Source organism: Lipotes vexillifer, unplaced genomic scaffold (assembly GCF_000442215.2).
Source record: "Lipotes vexillifer unplaced genomic scaffold, Lipotes_vexillifer_v1.1 scaffold24, whole genome shotgun sequence".
In the NCBI taxonomy this organism is placed as follows: Eukaryota; Metazoa; Chordata; class Mammalia; order Artiodactyla; family Lipotidae; genus Lipotes; species Lipotes vexillifer.
This window is the reverse complement of record NW_006782914.1, coordinates 2436817-2456810: the sequence shown is the minus strand read 5'-3', so window position 1 is coordinate 2456810 and position 19994 is coordinate 2436817. Positions and strand designations below refer to the sequence as shown.

The 19994-nt window shown below is 42.6% G+C and overlaps 1 protein-coding gene across 2 annotated transcripts in view; it reads right to left on the bottom strand.

Moving 5' to 3' along the window:
- SHC4 (SHC adaptor protein 4) overlaps nt 1-19994 on the bottom strand; it is a 127844-nt gene that overhangs the window by 88065 nt on the left and 19785 nt on the right. The window lies entirely within an intron of this gene.

The window sequence follows — 19994 nt, the reverse complement described above, 5'->3', positions numbered from 1 at the left end:
AAAAAAAAAAAAAAAAAAAAAAAAAACTGTCATGAAAGGAGATTGCAAGGGTCCAAGCTCCATGTTGAGAGTGGACTGGAAAGAAAGTTTTCCTATCCTCACTGGCTGCTCCGGCTTTTCCTGCCTTTCCGTGTCTCCTTCCATTCCAGAACTTAGCACCTGCTCCCCTATTTCCTGCATCCCTCAACCTGGAAAGAATGCGCTCCCCACACAGGTCGGGGAACAGGTCTAGACTATACCTCCAATCCCCCCAGGAAGCCTTGTTGGTGCAGAGGTGGGTGTCATCTTTCCCTTCAGCTGTAAATTTTCAATTTAAGACGAGGTGATACAGCCTATCCAGGTACAGTTTTTGACAACGTGACAAAGCACCTCCAGTTTTCACACTCAGCCCGAGTGATGTTTAAAAAATGAATACCAGGCCATGTCCCGCCATTGCTTAAAACCTCTGGCATTTATTATCAGAACAAACTTGTTGCCATAAACACTTAAACGCTGTGTTTTCTGACCCCTGTTTACCCCTCCAACTCCATCTGTGTCACTCTGCCCCTGTGCACTTTGCTGCCACATTGGCTTTCCTTCTATTCCTCAAATACACCCAACACTTTCCAAATACAAGGCCTTTGCACTTGCTGTTCCATTGCCAGCTCTGCCTAGCTCTTCCCCCACTGCACTGCAGGACTAACTCCTTTTTGTCCTTCAGGTTTTAATTCAAATGTCACTGCCTCAGAAGCCCCCTCCTGTCACCCTTCATCACAGTTGCTCATTTGTCATGTCATGCCACTATCAGGTTTACTTGTCAATTTGCTTGTTTATTACCTGTCTTCATTCCCTTGGCCATAAGCACCGTAAGAGTAAGGACCATGATCGCGATGGTATTTCCAACACCTGGGACAACGCCTGGGCCACAGCGAATGCTATAGATTTCGCATCCAGCAAATACTGGATGAAAGAGTGGAGAAAGCTTCTACTGTTCAGCTCCAACATGAGCTTTAAAATGAGCAGAGGGAGGTGAAGGTCTGACCGTTCTCCCCAACCTGGGGGATGAGCGAGGAGCACAGAACTGAGGACTCAGAAAGCGACTCAAGAGGAAGGTGGGGAGAATGGGCCCAACTCCCCAGGTGTTCCAGGGCTGGGGGGTGTGGTCGTGGGGAGAGCCCTGAGCGACCCAGTTGATGGTGGGGACTCCAACAGGAAGGAGAGTAGGCTGCAGATCTGAACAGGGTGGGGAGAAAGGGGCAAAACAATGGCAGCTGGGACAGAAATGCTCCAAGGCTGATGAAGCTCAACAGCCACGTGAGGGAGGCTGTCAGATGGTGCCGTCCTCAGCCCAGTGACGTGAAGCACCCATGGTGGGATTCTGGTTAACAGTGCGGAGAGGGGTTTCTAGTAGAGAGTGGGAGAGGAAGACAGGGAGGAGGGCAATCTTCCGAGGTTTTGTTCTTAATCACGCTTCATGGCGATAACCACCTCGTGCCCTTCCTCCTAAGGCAGCCCCAGGCGTTGCTTCCGATCCCCTCCCCTTCCTCGAAACCTGTTTTGCTTCACACGCTTGTCTGTCAACAATGGCACACCTTCTGCCAACGTCCCTGTGATAAACGTGAATCCTAGCCTGAGGTCATCGTGACAGTGAGCACATTCCCCGTGGACCCTGGGCACGTGACAAAGAAGCCACTCTGGGCAACGTGAAGGGAGAAAAGCAATGCCTGATGTTTTTCCACAATGACCCTGAAGCCCAGATGCAGCTGGTCTTCCCTTTGACTCACTCAGTCCATTCCACTCCGAAACCATCGCTGTGAGGAAGCAGGGAGAGGGCAGTGCATGAAAAGAATCTGTCTGCATCTTCATTCAGGTACCTGATGACTGCCCAAGCGGAAAGTGGCTGAATGTCCAGGCCCGAGGGATGAGGAGTTTAGTTTGTTGATTTCAGTATAAACTAGGGATGATAGTACCTCCTATTGATTTATTAAATGTAGATCTGCATAAGACGTGCTCTCTGTTCTTAAGAAACCCATTCATTTATTAAATTCATTTATTTATTCATCTATTAAATGTAGATCATTCATTTATTAAATGTAGATCCGCATAAGACGTGCTCTCTGTTCTTAAGAAACCCAGCCCCATGAGGATAGGCCAACCGTGAAAGAGATGATTGATCTTTCCGTTCTATGAGGTTAGTCATTGTTAATTCCATTAAATAGATGAAGAAATTAAGGCCTATTAAAGGGAAGTGCCTGGCTCGGTTTCATGTATTCAGTGAGACTGAATCAGGGCTTATTCTGGAGGTCACAGCCCATTTCTGGGAACCTTTGTGTGAGCCTTGTGGAACAGGAAAAGCAAAAAGAAAAAGTCATCCAGCTGCTCCCACTGACTCTTCCTTTGGTCTTCCCAGGTGTGTAAGAAGGGAACGAGCCTGGGGGCCACACGGTAAGAGCAGGCATGAATCCAAGCTCTTCAGGGGCCTGCAGGAGGTGGCACATGAGGCAGAAGACACTCCCTAGTTCCTGACCCTGTGATGAGAAGAGGACACTGAAGAGCTTTATTAGAGGCATCCAGGAGTGGCGAGAACGTGGCGACACTCAGACAACCTTCCCATTCAGCACCTGACAGACGGCTCACCTAGCTCCCGGCTCACGGACTCCCTTCGTGCCCCAAGGCAGTCATAATATTTTTGTACTGTGTGAGCTTCAGCCACTTGCTTCCAGGGAGAGATGAACAGCCTATTCATGGCCTGCGTATCTCGGGTTTCGCATTCCAGAGAAGAAATTACTGCAGTTTTCAGAGAAAAGGAATGAGAGCTAACTTATGGGAAATTTTCACCTGACTCTTACAGAAGGATGACTTCAAAAGACCTAAAGAAAAAGGATATATATCCTTATATCCTCAGAAAAAAATGTCTGCACAATACGTAAGACACGGATAACAGTGGTTACCTCTGGGAATGGGAGAGAGGCAGCCTTTTACTTTACATTTTTGTATTGCTTATGTTTGAAAATAAGTAGATGGTATTATTTTAGAGTTTAAAAATTAAATAAGGCCTACCACTTAACCTCTTGGGATCACAATTTATAAATTACTAAGTAGGGTTAAATCCCTTTTTTTCAATGGCATATTCCCTTCCTTAGAATGTGCCTGTCCCTGTGCTAGGAGAATGGAGAAATATTGTTCAAAAGAAGGTTAAAGGCATTGGCCCTGCACTTAATAAGATGGGAAGGAATGACACTTTGAAACAATCAGAACACTGAAGAACAGTATATCAAATATGATATGACAAGGGTCTGACCTTCATGCAATAAATGTTCAACAATGGTAGAGGCCACCAATGTGGCCTGAAGACACTGCAGGATTTTTCTGCCACCTCTAAATAACATCTAGTCTTTCCCATTAAAAAAAAAAAAAAAAAAAAAGTCGGGGGGGAATGGGGAGAGGACATTCTCTTCATAACCTTGACACATTGTCTCCACTTCTCTAGTTTCCATTCATGCTTCAACCCACTACGGTAGTTTCTGGTCTCAAGACTCTATTGAAACTCCCTGAGCAAACCAATGATCTCCTCGTCCACTGTGACCTGTTCTGGTCTCCAATTCACCTATCCAGAGCAACTGCCATTGCTGACCTCTAGCCACCTCCTTTTCTTTCCTTGGAGCGTCTCTCCTTGGTTTTCTTGAGAGTATTCTCTGGTTCCCCATCTTTATCCTCTGACTCTTCCTTCTCTGTCTCCTTTGCTGCTTCCTTTCCCCACCCTGTCTTTTCTTTAAACAATGTCCCTTCTCCCGTCACTCTATACCATTGGTTCTTAACTCTGACTGCATATTAAAAAGTCAGGGAAGCTTAGAAAATTCTGGTTCCCGAGTTTTACTCCAATCCAATAAAATCAATCTCTACCATGTATGCTCCTTTGCCTTCACTTATTACCTGGATGCTAATGGCACACAGATTTTCAACCCAAGCTCTCTCCCAGGTTCCAGATCTGTATAATCACAGGAATATTCCACTTGCATCTCAAATTCAACAAGTCCAAATTATTCCTCTACTTTCATTTCTGATCTCAACCAATGGTATCACCATCTACCTCTTTATACAAACCGGAAAACGCACCTCTTCCCTTTCTTTCAAACCCCTCATCCAACCAGGGGCCAAGTTCCATCAATTCAATCATCTCTCACATCTGCCCTCTCTTCTCCCCTCAGCTCCACACTCTGCCCCAAATTTTACCACCCTAGTTTAGGCACACTCTGTGTCTCAATTGCAATAGAGTGGACTCACATCCATTCAGTGCACTTAATTCAACTACTATATCCATTTGGCCGGCCCAACATAAGAGATCAGTCCCTTCATTCAGCCCTTCAGCCCCCAACCCTACTCCTCAAAGACTTTGACCTCAACTGCCCCAGGAAAAGGGGACCTCTGCAAATTCAAACAGAAATACGAGTGAATGACTCTGAGCCTGGATGGTCCAGGTACACAGGTGTTAGAGATTTCAGGGATTACCCAGTGCATTCTTTACTCTACCTGAGTTTCACCCTGGTGTTGAATTTAGAACACAATCCCCCGAAGGAGTGTCCTACCCTCTGAATCTGCCTTTCCCAGTACAGCCAGCACCTTACTGAAATGCAGGTCTAGCAGGATATCACTCCATCCTATCACACCTCATTCCCACTTAAAACTCTTACAGAACCCCCACCTTCTTAAAGCAGAGCTTCTCAAACTTTAGAGAACTTCAGAGTCAACAGAGAAACTTCAATGGCAGATTTTAAAAAACAGATTCCTAGGGTTCTGACAGATTCTGCTTCAGTCGGTCCAGGAGATTGCATTTTAATAAGCATTCATGGGTTCCGCTACAGCTGGTCCAAGAATTAACACTTTGGAGAAAACATCAGTCTTCAGGAAGAGATCCTACTTTCTTAGTTTAATGGACAAGGTCTCCAGCTATTATCATTCAAAAGTCACTTCCATGAAACCGCTCCTCTTTTCCTCCTTTCTTACCTTCAGGCTTGACCACTACCTTCTCTGGACCCTCCTCCACACACTGTATGGATGTCCAGAAGACCTTTCATAAAACATTAATCGTCCATATGGCTTTTATTGGTCAATGTGTGTGTATCTCTTTGAGGATAGGAATAGTGTCTGTTTGTATCCTCAGTGTTGAGCCTAGCTCACCAATGTTCCTGAGATGAACAGGTAAAATACGGCTTGAATAACTTTTAAGAAAAGATAGGATGTGTGTATAAAAATAATTATATTAAGGATCTAGATCATATTAATCCTTTTTTTCAAACTGAATCTCATCTAACTTAGATTTTCCAAAAGAATAATCATAAAGGTCAAAAACCCAATGCTTAATAATTAAGGCATTGGGCTTCCCTGGTGGCGCAGTGGTTGGGAGTCTGCCTGCCGATGCAGGGGACACGGGTTCGTGCCCCGGTCCGGGGGGATCTCACATGCCACGGAACAGCTGGGCCCGTAAGCCATGGCCGCTGAGCCTGCGCGTCTGGAGCCTGTGCTCCGCGGCGGGGGAGAGACCACAGCGGTGAGAGGCCCGCGTACCACACACACACACACACACACACACACACACACACACACACACAGAAATAATAATAATAACTAAGGCATTAATGAGTGAGTGGATCCAGGTAGAAGAAAGTAGCCAGATACAGGCAAATCTGGAACTATACAGCGTACAAGAAAGACAAAACCCAAAGTACTCACTCTAGCTCCTTCTTGTCATTTGGGAAACCAGGTCTGATTTTTCAAGAGAAGTCAGAAATAAGACTTTATTTATGAATTTTCCTAAATTTTAAAACTAACAGGTCACAATGAACAATCCAAATTTTAAATTTAAAAAAATCTATTTATAATAGAATCCAAAGCAATAAAATATTTATGAATAAATTGAACAAAATAAATACAAAATTTATGCTTTGAAACTATAAAATATTGTTGAAAGAAACTCAAGAAGACCAGAACAATTGGAAAGACATTCCAAGTTCAGAGATGGGAAGACTTAATGTTAAGGTAGCAGTACTCCTCAAACTGATCAACTAACTCAGCTAATTGCATAAGGAAAGACATATAGATCAGTGAAATAGACTTGAGAATCCAAAAATAAACCCTCACATTTACTTTCAGTAGACTTCTGACAAGAGCACCAAAACAATTTAAGTGGGGGAACAACAATGTTTTCAACAAATGGTGCCGGAGCAATTGGATATTAACAGAATGAAATAACATACAAAAGAATGAAATTAGATCTCTATTCGATACCATATGCAAAAATAAACTCAAAATGGATCTAAGACCTATATATAAGAGTTAAAATGATAAAACTCTTAAAAGAAAATAGGCAAAAGTCATCAGGACCTTGGATATGATTCCAAAAGTACAAGCAAACAAAGAAGAAAACAGATTGAATTGAATTTCATAATTACTTTTGTGTTTCAAGGGACACTATCAAGAAAATGAAAAGACCATGCACAGAACGGGAGAAAATGTTTGCAAATGATTTATCTGATAAGGGACTTGCATCTAGAATACATAAAGAACACAACTCAATAATAAAAAGACAAATAACCCAATTTTTAAATGGACAAATGATCTGAACAGACATTTCTCCAAATAAGATATACAAATGGTGAGTAAGCACATGAAAAACTGCTCAGCGTCATTCATCACTAAGGAACTGCACATCAAAACCACTGTGAGATACCACTTCACACCCTTTGGAACGGCTATAATTTAAAAAAAAAAAAAAACTGAAAATGCAAAGTGTTGGCAAAGGTGTAGAGAAACTGGAACCCTCATACGTTGGTAATGGGAATGTAAAATGGTGAAGCCATGAGGGAAAACAGCTTGGCAGTTTCTCAAAAAGTTAAACTAAGAATTACCCTATGGCTCAACAATTCCACTCCTAGATATATACCCATGAAAAGTGAAAACACATGTTCACACAAACACTTGCAGTCAAATGTTCATAGTAGCATTAGACATAATGGCCAAAAAGTAGAAACACCTGAATATCCATCAACTGATGAATGGATCAATAAAAAGTGGTATATCATGCAATGGCATAGTGTTTGACAATAAAAAGGAATGAACTACTGATAAGTGGTACAACATGGATGAACCCTGAAAATATTTTTCTAAGTGAAAGGAGACAGTCACAAAAGACCACATACTGTGTGATTCCATTTATATGAAATGTCTGGAATAAACAAATCTATAGAACTAGAAAGGAGGGTTGGAAGGTTTGGGGGGATGCGGTGTGAGTGCTGAAGGTTACAGGGTTGCTTTGGTGGTTGATAAAGATGTTCTAATATTGGTGATGGTTGCACAACTCTGTGCATATACTAAAAGCCATTGAATTGTACACTTGATATGGGTGAATTGTACGGAATGTAATTATATATCAATAGAACTATTATCAAGCAACAATAACAACAACAATAATAGGCCAACAAATAATATCTTCAGGCAGTGTGGGATCCTGATATTAATTACTTAGAAAATACGTGTGAATGGATGAATAATCAATCTATGGATGAGGCTTCAGAAATGATTATAGTTGTTTGAAATCTTCAGCACTTTTGAGGCAGAGGTCATTGCTCTTCCTCTGGGCTCCCAGAACATGTTGGTCACACCACAAGGTTGTACTCACCCAGTGGTGCTGCAATTTATCTGTTTAAATGTCTATGCCTGCTCGCTGCTGGACTGTGGGCTTCTCAAGGGCAGGCAGTGAGTCTTAGTCATCGTTATCCCCAGCACCCCTTACAGGGCAATAAACAATTTATTTGAATGAAGTAGCCAAGAAATAATGTTCAGGAAGTCTCAAAATAACCTCCATCCTAACTGGTCCATCTGTAATGTGTTCCTTCTTAAAGGGGTACATTTCCAGTTAAAATAATCCCGAAGTGAAGCTGGTCAAAGCCCTCCTTGTGCCAGGTGTGAGTCGGAAGTTGCATGTGTGAGAAGGGAGTGGAAAGTTCTTCCCTGTTTAGTGCAGCACCAATCTATGCAAACCTGGGCAGATGGACACTGGGGAGGGGGACTCTGCCTCTGGAATGGGAGCAACACCGGGAAGCGAGTTCAGGGGGGAGATCAGTGAGAAAGGCCTCAAGGGAAGAGGCACAAGGGGTTTTAGCAAACACTGCCTTTTCTTCCTCTTTTTTTTTTTAAATTGAACTATAGTTGATTTACAATATTGTGTTTGTTTCAGGTGTACAGCTTCAGACTCCTTTCCATTACAGGTTATTGCAACATACTGAATATAGTTCCCTATGCTAAACAGTAAATCTTTATTGTTTATCTACTTTATTGCTGACAACAGTCAGTATTTGTTTTGTTCAATCTATGGATGAGGCTTCAGAAATGATTATAGTTGTTTGAAATCTTCAGCACTTTTGAGGCAGAGGTCATTGCTCTTCCTCTGGGCTCCCAGAACATGTTGGTCACACCACAAGGTTGTACTCACCCAGTGGTGCTGCAATTTATCTGTTTAAATGTCTATGCCTGTTTGTTCATAGTCTGTCTCCCCCACCAGAAGGTTAGTAGCGGAGAGCAGGACTGCTTTCTCTCCAACACCTAGAGTACTGTCTGGTACACAGTAGTCCCTCAAAATAAATTTTGGTTGATTAAATTGAACAGGTTTTTTAAATCCAAACACCTACCCTGATGAAAACTCCTTCTGCTCCAGGTTCAAAAGCCTGAAAATTTGGATTTGGTCATTCATTCCCACTTGGGGTCTTTGCAACCAGGGAATTTCAATCCTCCGAGTCCTTAATGTTTACAAAGATGGAATCTCCTAAAGTAAGTTGTGTGTTCTGCTTCTCCTTCCAAAAGCAAGATCTCTCTCTCCACGTTTCCTGTCCAAGCCAAAGCAGGGCTGTGAAGGGAGCAAACCCTATCACTCTGGCCCAGACCCTCACCTTCTATGCTCTTTCCCCACTAAGTAGACTCCTTCGCCTGCAGCAGATGGAGGGGGCACCTATATTTTAAAATTCCATTCCTAGGGGGCTTCCCTGGTGGGGCAAGGGTTAAGAATCCGCCTGCCAATGCAGGGGACACGAGTTTGAGCCCTGGTCCAGGAAGATCCCACATGCCGCGGAGCAACCAAGCCCATGCGCCACAACTACTGAACCTGCGCTCTAGAGCCCATGAGCCACAACTACTGAGCCTGTGTGCCACAGCTACTGAAGCCTGCATGCCTAGAGCCTATGCTCCGCAACAAGAGAAGCCACCGCAATGAGAAGCCCATGCACCGCGACGAAGAGTAGCCCCTGCTCACTGCAACTAGAGAAAGCCCGCGTGCAGCAGCCAAGACCCAACACAGCCAAAAAAAAAAAAAAAAAAAAAAGTCCATTCCTAGTTACCCTAAGGCAAGCAGAACTGAAAACATCTTAAATATAATCTCCTGGGGAATTTTAAAATTAAATAAGGGCATGTCTAAGTTGATTCAGAAGAAAAGTTTCTCTTTAACAGTGGGCAACCAGGATCCTGCAAATAGAGTGTCTTGAGGGCCAGAAGCCCAGGTAAGCAATAAAGATCTTGGTCTGGTTGGCATTTTGTTGACATTCTAATATGGTAGGATATAAGCTGCCTACAATCAACGAAAAAAAAATTTCAATTCATCTGAAAAAGAGTACTGGTTGTCTGTGGGCAAGGAAAGTATGACAACCATCTGCGTTACACGAGGCGGCTGGGCAGCATCTCATACCAACAGTCCTACTCGCATGGAAAATCCCTTACACTCAGGAATTTTTTTGAACTGAGAGAGGTTTCATCTCTGCCTGCAGACCTGAGCATAGAACAGTCAATCAGCTTGAGGGTCATCCCTGCAGCAAAATCCACACTGAGACCATTTGGAGGGCTCTGACCTCTCCTAGGAATAACTTTATACCCACGTCTTGGGAGACACGAATGGCTCTTTCTGCTGCTGGGCACAGCCAGCAGTGATCATGAGCTTTTGTAGGAAGAGCGATTTACGTTGTCTGTTCTCACAAGTGTTATCTCATTTGATCCTCACGGTGAAACTGTGACAGAATGTGAACGGGTGTATGATACCACTTTTACAGATGGGAAACTGATTCTCAGGGGTTCACTGCTCTGCTCAAGGGCCACAGGACTGGTTCACCCAGATCTTTTGATGCTTAAAGCTATGCTATTCCATGTCATCTCCCTGACCTGGAGAAGTTGACCATCTAGGGGAGTCTCCAAGCCCTACATCTATAAAAAATACAAGCTAACGCACAGTGATGTTGAACACCAATGTAAGAGACTCAGGTGTGCAATTTCCCCACAGTACCTGGGTCAGGTAAGAGAAGATTCCCCGTGATGCTTACCTCCTTGCAGTGCCCTATGTTCCATGATGGGTAGAGTCCAAGGAGACATGTAAAATGAAAATGAATTCAGGGAACTGAAAACTTATGGACTGAAGACATTGCATTGTATCTCTCCTCCACTCACCTACCCAAATAGTCATTATATATATATATTTCTCTTTTTAATATATATATATTTTTTCATTGTAGCATGAAGAGAAAGAGTGGGAAAGCCAGGCATCCTCTATAGGTGGCAGATGTTTTTATATTCTCTAATAACTTACAGGAACTTGAGGATTGATTGCTGCAACCATCACCTAAAACAGTAAGTTCCCCACGGTGTTGATCACCCTTTGTGTTCTGGAGAAATAAACACTGCATCGTACAAAGGTGAATTCTCCATGAAAAAATATTCTCCGTGTGCTCTTTGCAGAAACTCCTTGGGGGCCTTATAGCTTACATTCAATTTTAATATTGTTGAGATTCAAAAGCTGCAACCAATAGCTTCAAGCTAAGTCCTTTGTGGAGATCAAGTGTTGGCCCCGTGACCCAGTCTCCTAAGAAACTTTTAAGAGAGTCTTATCACTGCGTAGGTATAATCCTAGGAAATCAAGAATGCTATTTTCTGTTGTTCTTGGAGAAGGCCTCTAACCTGGAGGACTGGCCCCCATAATAAAAATGAGATTTGGAATATTAGCCCTATTCAGACTACGTTGCCCTTGAAATAGCAATTGACTACTCTCTCCTGGTGGATCCAGTGAAATCCTAAGTTGTGTCAAAGCATTAACATGTTCAGAAGAGAGGAAGCCTTAGCAGTGCTGCTTACAGGAAGAACAACTGAATAACTGATCCCAACAGCCATTTAACTAGAGACCTGTGGTTAAAAAGGCAATCTTTCTCTTATTCCCTGGAAGGTCCTCATACTTCTGGACACTATCGTCTATGCCGCTGAGACGCTGGGATTGCTTATTAACACAGAATGACCTAGTCTATCCTGACCCATATGGCAACCATGAAGGGGGAGAAGGAACAGACCACAGAGTCTAGGAGCATGGGCTCTGGGAGTCAGGCAGGCGGGGTCTGAAACTCAGCTTTGCATGTGTACTAGCTGTGACACCTCGGGCAGATAACTTACATCTCAAGGACTCAGTTTCCTCATCTGCAAAACAGGCACAATGACTTGTCTGATTCATAAGTTTATAATGAGGCTCAAATAAGGTAATGCAGGTGGGGTGCTGAGCACAGTGATGGAAGGGCTCAGAAAAAGTCAGTGACTATCCTGGGATGCCTCCTAGTTTGGGGAGCTGATGAATAAGCCTCAACTACTGTGAAGGGACCTCAATCAAGAGCACTCTTTACAGGAGTGTGATAAACACTGGGATGCAAGGTGCTATGGGAGTATGTAGGAGGGGCTCCAACCCAGACTCAGGGAGTCAGGGAAGATGTTGCAGAAGAAGGCATGCTGGTGTGACTCATGATGGGCAACTAAGGAGAGGATGGGGGAGGGTGTGAGGCAGTGGGCACAGCATGTGCAAGAGGTAAAGGGCAAGAATAAGTGGTGCTCCAAAAGCCCTCGATATTCAATATGACTAAGGTCCAGAGATATGGCTGGAGGTATAGGCAGGGGCTACGGTATATTAGTTACCTAGGTCACTGTCTGCCCACATAATTCAATGGGCTCTTGGTGGCCAGCATCTGGGTCCCATTTACCTTGCATCCTTAGAGTCCCGCACAGTACATGGCACACGGTAGGCTCTCAATAAATGGTCACAGAATATCTGATGATTATAACCAAATTTCAGGCCACCTAAGATTAAGTGTGATGCCAATTTCCCCTCATTCTTCCGTAAGTTTCCGAACAACACTTCCACCCAGCCCACTTCACAGACCCAAATAAATACAAGCTAAAAATATAGCCCAGGTCATGAATCATAAATGAGATGGAAAAGCAGTGACTCACCAAAGTTAATCTGCTTCCCAGGAGAGTGCTGCTGGATGTCCTTTGCTCCAAAGGTGAGGCAAAATGCCAGCACCATCACTGCACATATACAGCTAATGTAATTCCCAGGTCTGCCATTGGGTGCTCATCTGGTATTCTAAGGCTCCCATTCAGAGGTGCCAAGGGGCAGCAGCTCCGTGCATCCCATACAGGGCAGCAGAGGGATGGGCCCTGGCACAGAGGCGGAGAGGGTACTCTGGGTGTGTGCTCAAGAAATGGTGTAGGGCCCTGTCTACTGTATCAATGGTCCAACATGTCCACCATCTTGCTGGCTATGGCCTTAATTTGGTTATTGCCATAGCCAAGGCAACACCTTCGCAGAATGGCTTAGTGGATGACTTACTAATATATTTGTATCCTTGTCTAATTAAGAACTTAATATAATCTAATAATGATGGTGTGTGTATGGTCTCTCCTGTAAACCTATAAATCCCCTTAAAATGCTACAGCTTTCAGCTCTTATGTCCTTATTTCTCAGTTCTGAGCATCTCAAAAAAATTAAAGTATAGCCCACACCCCCAAATCCCACAAATCTGACTCAGCCTTGAGTACTCAGGACATAGAGTTTTTGTAAAATTAAACACTTATTGAAGGAACACTACACACTCACAAATGAGAGCATCTGCAAGTACCACCACAAGGTAGACAAACTTTAGCAGCCCCATCCAACTTTCTCTTCTTTTCACTTTTCTCCACCGAGCAGTGTCTGCACCCATCCCAGGAGAGACTCAAAGACCCCTAAACTTTTGCTCCTGCCCCTGCCTGTCAAATTGAATCTTACCCTCGATAAATAATCTGAAATCTCGGATAGCAGTACATCTAACTAAACTACTATGAAAAACTGGGTACCATTTAATTAAGTATTACTGGAAAAGGCCAATTGAAAACGGCCAACATTTTTGTCATCAGTTGCCATGTTTAGTCAAACATGATATCCACAATAGAAGCATCCATGTGACAGTGGTTTCCAGCTCTCTAGGACTGTAACCATGCCCAGTGTGTGGTCATGTCTAGAGGCCATGGTGGCCAGAGAACCTCATTCACGCCACCTTCCTTCCCAGTCACGGCACTGAAGTCCTATATGAATGGTCAGTTGTTCAGTTATGCTGAAACCACAAACCACATTAGTCAGTCTCCCACTTGGTGATAAACTGCTGAATGATGCCGTACTAGTTTTCAGCTTTTATGATTTCTCTGAAAAAGAAGCAGCCAACAATGTGCCTTTGCAGAACGGCAGCCCAAATGTTAATAATCTCTCATTACACTTCTTTGTACATGAAACACAAGAGTTTTCTGTAGCTCAAGTCAGTGAATTCTGACTCCAGATAATATGACTAAAAGGATACGAGGGCTTGAAAAGAACTTAGAGATTATCCATTTCAACCCCTCTACTTTTCATGGATAAAAAAATTAAGCGGTTTATCTGATGTCACTCAGCATTTAAAGCACAGGCAAAGTCCACTAAAGACACAAAACGAAAGTCAGAAATGTACAAGGAGAACCAGAAGAGTATGATACAGTAGACATCGAGGGCACAGAGAGTTTTACAGAGGAAGAGATTGTTAACTGAATTCAGGGCGGCTGAGAAAACCAATAGGCTAGAGGCTGGAAAATGTCCACTGGAATTTGGCAACTATTGGTTTTAACTGTTGGTTTTAGTGGACAATATCAATAAAGCAGAACAGTAGAAGTCAGAGAGCAGGACATTTAGAGGGTGGTCTAGAGGTGAGGAAGTAAACCAACGAGCAGAGTGCTTTTGTTGTTATTTTTGTTTTGAGAACTTTCTATTTTAACAGAAGAGTAAAGATAAGCTAAGGGAGGAGGTTACTTTAAGGATGGAAAAGACTTGAGCGTGTTCATGCTCATGTGACAGAAAGGTTGACGGTAACAGAAGAAGGTGAGATCATGGTCCTCGGGAGTCAGAAGTGTAGACTACCCAGGAAATATGTAAGGCCTGATTCAAATAATTTCTTTAAATGAATCAAAGTCTCCCAAGTACCCAAATTAAACAGCTTTCAAAGTTGGAAGAAACATTCGCCCCTTTCATATGTCTGGATGTTATTTGGAGATTCCTAAATATGCTTTTAAATAGTCAAGACCAAGGCCTAAATTCGCCTAAGTGGAAATGCCGTTAATGTTGGACAGCAGCAAGATCTTACCACTTCAGCAACCACAGGGTTGCTTCAGAATTAAATCACAGGAGCATTGTGATTGGATTGAGTCAATGCTTGAAAAAAAAAAACAAAAACAAAATAAAACAAAACCCTAGACTCATAAAACTTTTGCTTTGGAAAAGACTATTTTTCCCCAACCCCTTATTTAAGTGACTTGAACAAGGTCACAAAGCTCTAAACAAGTATAGACATTTGATGATCTGTTCACGATCATAGACATCAAGTTCCCAATGAATTCTAAAGACTTCTTAAAGTGACACCTTCAGAAAGCACCTCAAATAGACTCTCAGATTCAGTTTGCTTATTTTATAGCTTGTACTTAAAAAAAAAAATCTCAGAATTTTTATCTGAGGAGAAAGAAAAGAGAGCAGGAAGATCTATACTTTCCTTTAACGTCCATTACCATGAGGTAGCTCATTAGTTATCATCGGTTATTAAATTAAGTAATGACTTTCTACAAGAATATATAGTTCATTGTAACTAATCAAAAAAAGGGAACAGAAAGTAAGATTCTAGAGGCAGGGAGAGGTCAATCAATAATAGCTAACTGGGCTTCCCTGGTGGCGCTGTGGTTGAAAGCCCACCTGCCGACGCAGGGGACACCGGTTCGTGCCCCGGTCCGGGAAGATCCCACATGCCGCGGAGTGGCTGGGCCCGTGAGCCATGGCCGCTGAGCCTGCGCGTCCAGAGCCTGTGCTCTGCAACGGGAGGGGCCACAACAGTGAGAGGCCCGCGTACCGCAAAAAAAAAAATAATAATAACAATAATAATTAATAATAATAGCTAATAATGTGAGTTTAGTTCAGGTTTGAGATTCTCATGGAAATCAAGAAGCTTCTTTCCTTCCCCAGCAGCTAACTATACTCCAAACCTCCAACCATTGTCCTGAACACCTCATCAAATAGCACCCACTGAGGACACAAATAGAAATCAAGAAGAGTAAGTAATACCACACAGATGGCTCTAGATCAGCCATTCCCAAAACACCTGAAAAGGATCTCTGTTCATACCATCGTTTCCTTTAACATCCTTCTGAAATCCCATATCCTCCAGAAAGTCCTCTGGTCCTCCCACTGAAGAACTGAGATGGACAATTCATTACCAAAAAACATCCTTCTCAACAATCTACACCTACACACTTTGAAGTGATCCAGGGACGGGCAGCTGTAAAGTTCTGCACAGCTCTGTGTGTAACACTATGTGATGACCTGCCCTTGTCTTGTCCATCCTAAACCATGAGTTCCTAGGAGGCCAGGGCAGACTCTGGGTTGCCTGCTTATATCTTCCTCCCCCCTTTTTTTCCTTTCTTTCTTTCTTCCATACTAACAGAACCCTCAATGTATCTAGCTTAAAAACTACCATTTCTCATATTCCCTTGAAGCCAGGAGGCCAATGAGATGTAAGAGAATGTCATTGGGCAGGACTTCAGGAAAACTACTTAAAAGGGGCCAACTCAGCCAGGGGTCGCACCAGTTTTGTCCTTGCCCTTCCTTCTTCCTGCTTCCTGGAAAACGGACATGATGGGGGCTGCTCCCACAGCCATATTGCAATGAGTGAGTCTGACGATGGAAGCCATGTGTTAAAGATGGACAAACAGGGACTTCCCTGGTGGCACAGTGGTTAAGAATCAGCCTGCCAATGCAGGGGACATGGGTTCGATCCCTGGTCCAGGAAGATCCCACATGCCGCACAGCAACTAAGCCCTTGCACCACAACTACTGAGCCTTCTCTCTAGAGCCCACAAGCCACAAGTACTGAAGCCCGCATGCCTAGAGCCTGTGCTCCACAACAAGAGCAGCCACCACGATGAGTAGGCCCTGCTTGCCACAACTAGAGAAAGCCCGTTGCGCAGCAACGAAGACCCAATGCAGCCAAAAATTAATTAATTAATTTTTTTTTTAAAAAGATGGACAAAGATGGAAGGAGCCTGGGTTACTAATGACTATAGAACTACTATGTAGCCCTGGTCCTACCTACTTATGGATTTTTTTCTCATGAGCAAAACAGTAAATCTCTGTTTTGTTTAAACTCCAGTTATTTGAGCCTTTGTGATGACCTAATCCAAAGTGATGCAGAGGCCTTTTAACCTGTGCTTTGCAGATGGCAGCTGAGGACTCAGGGCTCCTCTGTGGCTCCCTTCCTACCGAATGAGAGCTCTGTGAAAAGGTCCAGGACTAGAATCAGCTCAGTAGTTCCTACATAGATTTTCCTACATACCAGCAAAAGTAACATTTTAATCCCTATCACCCAAAAGCAGAGCCTTTGCAATAACACCTTAAATGGAAGTCTCATCCTTGACAACTTTAAATGTCCTGAACGTGGCTGAGAATACAGAAATAAATGCCCAAAGCGATTTTTTTAAGTTAACATTAAAGCTTATGCTTGTGTTTTTCTCTTAGGAAAGCACCTCAGTCCTTCACTCAGAACCTATTTACTCGTTTTTTTTGAATATGTGGCAATTTATTCATTCAACTTTTTATTTAGCCAATATTAACTGAGCTCCTATTTCACAGCAGAAAATATAAAAGCTAAAACTGAGCATAATTATACCAACCAGAAATGGTCATTATTGACATGTTGGTATGCTTTATTTTATTCCTTTGGGCAATGTATATATAAAAAATATACTTTAATGTCATTTTTAAAGTAACTTTCTATCCTGAGTTTTCCAGTTACCATTATCTCATAAGTTCAATTATATAATAATTTCATAATTATACCATAATTTCAATTTAGCATTATAATATAACCTTTGTCTCAAATTATCAAAAAAAAACTTCAAAAATATGATTTTTAATGACTTCACAGTAGCTATATTTGTCAGCTATTGCCTCATTAATGTTAACAAGCCACTCCAAAACATAGTGGCTTACAACAAACAACATTTAAATCTTATAATCACAGGTCTGTGGATAGGTTTGGGTGGCTATCCTCCAAGCTGTGAAATGGCTGGACAGAGCTGCAGGTTTTGAAATTAGATCTGAATCTGCTCCATGGTCCCTACATTCTCAGAGCCCACTTATTCTTGATTTAGATACAGTCATAAAAGGTGGCCCTCTTGGGAGCTTAGAAACCCACATTGAAGTTTTGGGCTCCCCCGGAGGCAGGCTCACTGTCAAAAGAAAAGAGTGATAGATGACTGAGTAAAGAAATCTGAAAAATTGTAAAAAATAGACATATAAACTTAAAAGCTCAGCCATCTGGGGACTTGCAGTTCAGGACAACTAACCCACCACACTCATTAGCTTCTGAGGCCCTGGGTCCCAGCATAGCTCCACGGTTATTAGAGTGAAGACTCCATTTCCACCAGAAGAATAGTGAGGTTACATTCCAATCTGTGTCCACTCACTGATATAGATCGAAGAAAGTTGAAAACACATGTCTACACAAAAATTTATACATGAATGCTCACCGCAGCATTAGTCATAAAAACCAATAAGTAGAAAGAGCCCAAATGTCTCTCAACTAATGAATGGATCAACAAAATGTGGTATATCCATACAATGGAATATATTCAGGCACAAAAAAAGGAATGAAGTACTGATACAAGCTACAACATGGATGAACCTTGAAGATATTATGCTAAGTGAAAGAAGCCAGACACAAAGGGACACATGTTATATGGTGCCATTTATATGAAATTTCCAGAACAGGCAAATACATAGAGACAGAAAGTAGACCAGCGGCTACCAGCGGCTGGAAGATGTGATGGGGAGTGACTCCTAATGGGTACGTGGATTCTTTCTGGAGTGATAAAAATGTTCTAAAACCAGATAGTGGTTATGGTTGCATGGCTCTGAGAATATATGAAAAACCATTGAATTGTACACTTAAAGAGTAAATTTTATGGTATGTGAATTATATCTCAATAAAACTGTTATAAAAAAAATAAAACTTAGATCTAGAGAAAAAAGTCTGGCATTTCCCTCTCAAAACTTTTTTTTCAATCAGCTATCAAGCATCTCTGAAGAGAAAAAAGCACATAATCTTCATTAGACAGAGGTTTCCATATAAAATATTTTAAGTTCTAGAAGACTGACTTCTAAAGGGAGAAACTTCAGTTATCTGAAAAGTTCAATGATTTCCTGGTGAGGCCAACTAAATGAGCCTGACTTATCAGGATTCCTACCAGTGGTGCTGACAGCATCTGTGGGCACCTCATTCAGAAAAACAGCCCCACTCCTAGGTCACTTAGACAGTTGGGTGATGACTCACAGAGTTTCTGCCCTCTCATTTTTCAGGGTTGCTCAGTGTGTGTAGGAAGCATTAGCTCACTAGCAGGTGAGCCACGTCAAAACCTTTCTGGAAGTCAGCAGGGTATAAATCAGAAATAAATATATCACCCGTGAGTATGCACATTACTCTTCCTGGAGGCCTCCAGGATCAATACTCACTCCTTGCCAGGACCCAGGGGCCTCCCACAGCAATGTTCACGTCCCACCTCACCCTTCCGCTTCCTTATCCTCTCCCTTTCCCCTCCTCCTTCTCTTCATAGCTGATAGCCTAGTTAGCAAATCCGACTCTTAAATTTTCTGAAGGGAGATTTGCAAATTCACCGCACACCCCAGGCCAGAATCTCTTTTACCTGTGTCACATTGGGGTTTGCTGCATGGCTCTCTCCCCTCTTTTTTGCCCTCTCTCTGGGCTGTACATTCTGAATATTCCCTCCACAAAGGGAATATTCCTATCACTGGACCAGGCACAGTGATGCAGCGCTTGAAGTCTTAGCCTTTTATTTTCACAGAACTTTGCAACCTATTACTGTTTGTCATAGAAGATAAAGAATTTAAGATCTGGTGTTGCAGACCTACTAGAGAATGGACTTGAGGATATAGGGAGGGGGAAGGGTGAGCTGTGACAAAGCGAGAGAGAGGCATGGACATATATACACTACCAAACGTAAGGTAGATAGCTAGTGGGAAGCAGCCGCATAGCCCAGGGAGATCAGCTCGGTGCTTTGTGACCGCCTGGAGGGGTGGGATAGGGAGGGTGGGAGGGAGGGAGACCAAGAGGGAAGAGATATGGGAACATATGTATATGTATAACTGATTCACTTTGTTATAAAGCAGAAACTAACACACCATTGTAAAGCAATTATACTCCAATAAAGATGTTAAAAAAAAAAAACTGGAAAAAAAAAAAGATCTGGTGTTGAAGGAGGGTTTCTTTGTTTTTGAGTGAACAGATTAGAGCTACTCCACATGGGTTGACATATTTTTTAAACTCATCTCTGTATTTGAAGGGATTGAGAAGAGATACTTGAAATAACTCAGGTCCAGAGGTCCAGAGAGTCCAGCATTATGCAGCCAGGCATGTGTGAGCTCCCTTGAACTGTCTACCCGTGATGTGCGTGACGGGGAATTGGAGATAGGGGTGGATGTACAGTTAGAGCTACTCTGAAAGTTTTAAGCATTTATTTCAAACTTTCAGTACTTCCAAGACATTTTATTTTCAAATCAAAAACTTTTTCCAAGTATCTCTTTCTTTTTTTTTTTTTTTTTTTTTTTT